General features: G+C 37.5%; 1 long non-coding RNA gene across 1 annotated transcript in view; it reads right to left on the reverse strand.

Moving 5' to 3' along the window:
- The window catches only part of LOC137632931 (uncharacterized), an 81,423-nt gene that overhangs the window by 65,396 nt on the left and 8,527 nt on the right, over positions 1-7,500 (reverse strand). Inside the window, exon 2 of the long non-coding RNA XR_011042143.1 lies at positions 121-159. This is a non-coding gene — a long non-coding RNA (uncharacterized lncRNA). The remainder of the gene's footprint in view (positions 1-120; positions 160-7,500) is intronic.

Here is a 7,500-nt window from a genome sequence, read left to right on the forward strand (position 1 = left end):
AAAAGAGGAAGCACTAGCGAGAAAGAAAATAAAACAAATAATCTGTGGTAATTCAACTTCAAAGATAAAAGTGTACGGAGACTGTATTGCATACAATGTAAAGAGAATAAGAGTACTCACATATCAACATATCAGCAGACTTAACAAGAGCAGACCTACCTGAAATGGCAACAAAACATTATTAACAGGATATCAAGAATCATAAAATCATGTAAGGTGAATATGAAAAAATAATCAAATATAAGTTCCACGTGCAATATATTATACTACGACTTAGGAAAATGATGTGAAGGTCTATTTGCAAGCATTTTTTTCTTCTTGATGACTAAAGATCTTATTTCTTCTGGCTTTTCTTTTTATCACTGTCGTGGCAAAAAAAAAATGTAGTAATATCAAAATTTATTACCAAACAATAAAAATTATATAAAACTTAAATATTTTTCGCTGCCGGTTTGTTTCCTAGGTCAAATAATTTGGCATATTTCTTAAAAGATAAAAGTAATTATATTATATAATGTAGCAAGATCCGAAAAAGCCAACCAAACACATTTTCTCATTTATGGGAAATTACTGGAACATACATCAAGTCACAAACAACAACAAAAAGATAACCGTTCTTGCGTGAATCAAATGAACCATCAAGCATTACGAAGGAAAGATTCACACACAGAGAGAGAGAGAGAGAGAGAGAGAGAGAGAGAGAGAGAGAGAGAGAGAGAGACTATTCCAACTGGAAAAACTCTTAACAGCTTAATTGTATAAAGAAAATCTCCTTGGTAAGATGATGCACCGCAATGATAAACTCATAAATAGTTAACGTCTAATGAAACTTTTAGTAAGGACACATATTTATTGAATCATAAGATCGGTCTACCCCAAAGCCATCGGAAAGTCCTTCAAAAAGAAGGCAACGGGGCTTACCACATACAAACGGCAAAAAACACGTGAAAAAATCTTATAGTTGAATATAACTTTTCTTAACTTGTTGAGTAACAATCATTTGATTCAGGGATTTGAATCACAACTGCCCGGAGATGGGACCTGCGAGGATATTCAGCGCCCAAGTGAAAGATGGAGTTGGACAGCAAAGATGCAAGAAAGGAAGCAGGGACGGAAGGAAGATGGTTAAAGTGGTTATAACTACAAGCCAAAGGGACGCTGCAAAGACTCTACAGTAATACCCCTGACGGCGTTAAATCCCCTTTGCCCCGCATACGGAGTTGAGTAACTGACAAAATCTAATGACACATTACACGAACATAAAAGCAAATGGCAAGTAACGGCTCCCAAACCGTTCCATGCTTCACTCTTAACAAAAGCTCCAAGACAACCATATCACGGTCAAAAAAAAAAAAAGTAAGACTCGTAACACGGTTCACAATATGTAGAGGACAAAGCTAAAACTTCAGAGGTCGACTAAAGGAAATGGATATATTAACAACCAAACTTAAATCAGTTAAAGATCTACTGACATCAAGAGCATCTGAGATCGTCCAAAACCAACTCCTGGTTTGGGATGAAATTGTCGGCGAGCAGACGCTGTCACAAGGCTCGGGGTTCATCAAGTGGAAAACCATCAGCAATTAAAACAAAACGGAACTACAAAAAGAAGGCAGTTGTTGTCTGTCAATTAAGAGTACGGTACCAGTATTACTTTGGTGAAGGGATCAAATCAATTGAAAAACTTTATCGAACAAATGCTAATGCAATAGGTCTCTCTGCACGATGCATTTCATCCTGCTTACTTGCCAGTTACAAGTACGGTGCCAGAACCAGTTTAGGCAGAGGGAGTCTAGTTTCAACAAGTTTTACTAGGCTTAGAATGACCCCTTTCGAGCAGAATCCTTAAAAGGTTAAATTTTGTGTACCATTCTGTTTGAAATGCAAATAAATTAAGACGTCCTATGTCACAGCCTTTACCCGGGAGTTTTTCCCCTCAGGCTAAGGGCAATGTCCGCGAAAACTGTTCTAACACTGACGGAAGCCCCACTACTTCAAAACGGCGTTGTACCTATTGTTAATAAGTGGGAAAATTTCATAATGAATAATTTTTATTTTTAAATATTTATGATAAGGTATATTTATTTATTACATTAAATCCCGTATGATAAAAAAAAAGTAGGAGATGAATGGAGAAGTATTGAATTAAAAGCACAAGATAGAGACGACTGGCGAAATCTAACAGAGGCCCTTTGCGTCAATAGTATGAAGTTACAAGAAAAATGATTTACTTCTGATCCGAGAAAGACACCTCTTGACTTCCAAAGTGATATCGATTACCAAAAAAAAAAAAACAGAAAATTTTTCTGCCAGCTGCGACTTTTAAAAGCGATCATCAGTGCTGAGGAAATAGAATGTTAATTTCCATCTTTTCCTTAAATCAGCTGTCATAACGTGAGGCTATAACTAGTAATTTTTCTCTAGCATGGCCATCATGAATAATACAATTTACCTTCAGATGTAGCTATATGAATAAGAAGAGATTTGCTGCGAGAACATCTCTAAGTAAGACTAATTAATATTGATGGAAGGGAATTGCCTGGAAAGTGGTTGTGCCTCACATCAGCAAGGAAACAACTTAATTCTATGGAACAAATCTAAGTCAGCAGGAATAAGTTATGTGGAGGCCGATGTGGTAACGTCCCTGACTGGTAAACGCCAGACTGGGGTTAGAGTCCCGCTCAAACTTGTTAGTTTCTTTGGTTGCTGCAACCTTACCATCCTTGTGAGCTAAGGATGGCAGGTTTTGGGGAGCCTATAGGTCTATCTGCTGAGTCATCAGCAGCCATTGCTCCTTGGTCCTAGCTTGGGTGGAGAGGGGGCTTGGGCGCTGATTATATGAATATATGGTCAGTCTCTAGGGCAGTGGTTCCCAACCTTTTTATCAGGCGACCCCAATCATGCACCTCAAGCTATGACCGCGACCCCACTAGTTTAGTTGTATAAGTATTCTTATATATTACTAGTTGTTGGTTGTAAAAGTAAGGGACAGTGAATATCCTTCTATAAGAGGGGTACTATAATATTGGAAAAGACAAAATTCACATCATTAAATTTCATTATAGCATTATAAATTTAAGGCTTAATATTAATCAAAAACCCCACTTCTGGAATAATGTTTTGTCACATTCCACAAAAACAAACTAAAAGTATATATAAAGGTTTTCTGTTACATGGTAAACTGATTTTATTGGGAGCCTTGGTCCTGGATCATGAGGCTAAGTTTCTCTATTCGTAGTTCAGTCTTAGAAAGAGGGTAGGTAGCAAGGAAAGTGAAGGGGCAAGGAACAAGGAGGAGGCGGCGTAGAGAGGAGGGGAAGGGTCACGGAAGGAGTAACAAGGAAAAGAGATGTAATATATTTGCAAATCACAGTAAATAAGACTAAGCAGAAACGAAAAAATCAATGATATACAGCACTCCAAATCTCGCCGAAACTACACCCTCAAAATTCAACCATATACAATCCTCCAAATCTCTAAACAACCGCCAAAACAACAACCTCCAAAACCAATGACATAAAATCCTCCAAATCTGTAAACAACTGCCAAAACAACAACCTCACAAACCAATTACTTGAAATCCTCCAAATCTCTAAACAACTGCCAAAACAACAACCTCAAAAACCAGCAACATGAAATCCCCAAAATCTCTAAACAACTGCCAAAACAACAACCTCCAAAACCAGCAACATGAAATCCCCAAAATCTCTAAACAACTGCCAAAACAACAACCTCAAAAACCAGCAACATGAAATCCCCAAAATCTCTAAACAACTGCCAAAACAATAACCTCCAAAACCAATGACCTAAAATCCTTAAAATCTCTAAACAACTGCCAAAACAACAACCTCCAAAACCAATGACATAAAATCCTCCAAATCTCTAAACTGCCAAAACAACAACCTCCAAAACCAATGTTATAAAATCCTCCAAATCTGTAAACAACTGCCAAGACAACCTCAAAAACCGGCGACTTAAAATCCTCCAAATCTCTGAACAACTGCCAAAACTTTAACCTCCAAAACCAATGGCATAAAATCCTCCAAATCTCTAAACAACTGCCAAAACAACAACCTCCAAAACTAATGACATAATATCCTCCAAATCTCTAAACAACCTCCAAAACCGATGACATAAAATCCTCCAAATCTCTAAACAACTGCCATCATTATAACCTCCAAAACCAATGGCATAAGATCCTCCAAATCTCTAAACAACTGCCAAACCAACAACCTCCAAATCTGATGACATAAAATCCTCCAAATATGTAAGCAACTGCCAAAACAACAACCTCCAAAACCGATGACATAAAATCCTCCAAATCTGTAAACAACTGCCAAAACAACAACCTCCAAAACCGATGACATAAAATCCTCCAAATATGTAAGCAACTGCCAAAACAACAACCTCAAAAACCAATGACATAAAATCCTCCAAATCTGTAAACAACTGCCAAAACAACAACCTCAAAAACCAATGACATAAAATCCTCCAAATCTCTAAACAACTGCCAAAACAACAACCTCCAAAACCAATGACATAAAATCCTCCAAATCTCTAAACAACTGCCAAAACAACAACCTCAAAAACCAATGACATAAAATCCTCCAAATCTCTAAACAACTGCCAAAACAACAACCTCCAAAACCAATGACATAAAATCCTTCAAATCTCTAAACAACTGCCAAAACTTTAACCTCCAAAACCAATGGCATAAAATCCTCCAAATCCCTAAACAACTGCCAAAACAACAACCTCCAAAACTAATGACATAATATCCTCCAAATCTCTAAACAACTGCCAAAACAACAACCTCCAAAACCAATGGCATAAAATCCTCCAAATCTCTAAACAACTGCCAAAACAACAACCTCCAAAACTAATGACATAATATCCTCCAAATCTCTAAAACACTGCCAAAACAACAACCTCAAAAACCAATGACATAAAATCCTCCAAATCTCTAAACAACTGCCAAAACAACAACCTCCAAAACCAATGACATGAAATCCTCCAAATCTCTAAACAACTGCCAAAACAACAACCTCAAAAACCAATGACATAAAATTCTTCAAATCCCTAAACAACTGCCAAAACAACAACCTCCAAAACCAATGACATAAAATCCTCCAAATCTCTAAACAACTGCCAAAACAACAACCTCAAAAACCAATAACAATATCCTCCAAATCTCTAAACAACTGCCAAAACAACAACCTCCAAAAACAGCGACATAAAATCCTCTAAATCTCTAAACAACGCCAAAACAACAACCTCAAAAACCAGTAACAAAATCCTCCAAATCTCTAAACAACTGCCAAAACAACAACCTCAAAAACCAATGACATAAAATCCTCCAAATCTCTAAACAACTGCCAAAACAACACCTCCAAAACCAATGACATAAAATCCTCCAAATCTCTAAACAACTGCCAAAACAACAACCTCCAAAACCAATGTTATAAGATCCTCCAAATCTCTAAACAACTGCCGAAACAACAACCTCAAAAACCAATGACATAAAATCCTTCAAATCTCTAAACAACTGCCAAAACAACAACCTCCAAAACCAATGACATGAAATCCTCCAAATCTCTAAACAACTGCCAAAACAACAACCTCCAAAACCAATGACATAAAATCCTTCAAATCTCTAAACAACTGCCAAAACAACAACCTCAAAAACCAATGACATAAAATCCTCCAAATCTCTAAACAACTGCCAAAACAACAACCTCAAAAACCAATAACAATATCCTCCAAATCTCTAAACAACTGCCAAAACAACAACCTCCAAAACCAATGACATGAAATCCTCCAAATCTCTAAACAACTGCCAGAACAACAACCTCCAAAACCAATGACATAAAATCCTTCAAATCTCTAAACAACTGCCAAAACAACAACCTCAAAAACCAATAACAATATCCTCCAAATCTCTAAACAACTGCCAAAACAACAACCTCCAAAACCAGCGACATAAAATCCTCTAAATCTCTAAACAACGCCAAAACAACAACCTCAAAAACCAGTAACAAAATCCTCTAAATCTCTAAACAACTGCCAAAACAACAACCTCACAAACCAATAACAATATCCTCCAAATCTCTAAACAACTGCCAAAACAACAACCTCCAAAAACAGCGACATAAAATCCTCTAAATCTCTAAACAACGCCAAAACAACAACCTCAAAAACAGTAACAAAATCCTCTAAATCTCTAAACAACTGCCAAAACAACAACCTCACAAACCAATAACAATATCCTCCAAATCTCTAAACAACTGCCAAAACAACAACCTCCAAAAACAGCGACATAAAATCCTCTAAATCTCTAAACAACGCCAAAACAACAACCTCAAAAACCAGTAACAAAATCCTCCAAATCTGTAAACAACTGCCAAAACAACAACCTCAAAAACCAATAACAAAATCCTCCAAATCTGTAAACAACTGCCAAAACAACAACCTCAAAAACCGGCGACATAAAATCCTCCAAATCTCTAAACAACTGCCAAAACAACACCTCCAAAACCAATGACATAAAATCCTCCAAATCTCCAAACAACTGCCAAAACAACACCTCCAAAACCAATGACATAAAATCCTCCAAATCTCTAAACAACTGCCAAAACAACACCTCCAAAACCAATGACATAAAATCCTCCAAATCTCTAAACAACTGCCAAAACAACACCTCCAAAACCAATGACATAAAATCCTCCAAATCTCTAAACAACTGCCAAAACAACACCTCCAAAACCAATGACATAAAATCCTCCAAATCTCTAAACAACTGCCAAAACAACACCTCCAAAACCAATGACATAAAATCCTCCAAATCTCTAAACAACTGCCAAAACAACAACCTCTAAAACCAATGTTATAAAATCCTCCAAATCTCTAAACAACTGCCGAAACAACAACCTCAAAAACCAATGACAAAATCCTCCAAATCTTTTAACAACTGCCAAAACAACAACCTCAAAAACCAGCGACATAAAATTCTCCAAATCTCTAAACAACCGCCAAACCAACGACCTTTTCGACCGAGTGACCAGCGCCGCAGACGTACCAACTTCACAAGAAACATACAAATAAAATAACACATCTAATAACACAATTATTTTGTTAAATGAAATAATAATCGAAACAATACAAATTCACAAAAGGTGAAAAAAAAGGAAGGGGAGTGGTAAAGATGAGGAGAGGAAGGGAAGTGGCAAGGAAATATCGAAGAGGAGGGGAGGGGGGGGGGCGGCAAGGAGGAGGAGGAGAGGAGGGCAGGGGTAAAAAAGAAGCAGGGGGAGAAGGGGCCTGGAAAGACGGGGAAGGGGGGAGAGGAGCAAGGAAAGGGTTGCGAAGGGAAAGGGTAAAATGTAGGAGGAGAGGGCATGAAAAGTGCCCGTCTGCTTCTCTTCCTCTTCCCTTGCCCATTTCTCTCTTTAAATATGGGGGGGGGGGGGTTACCATGTGGTTTAAGAAGCCTCAATTATGAAT

Source organism: Palaemon carinicauda, chromosome 42 (genome assembly GCF_036898095.1).
Source record: "Palaemon carinicauda isolate YSFRI2023 chromosome 42, ASM3689809v2, whole genome shotgun sequence".
In the NCBI taxonomy this organism is placed as follows: Eukaryota; Metazoa; Arthropoda; class Malacostraca; order Decapoda; family Palaemonidae; genus Palaemon; species Palaemon carinicauda.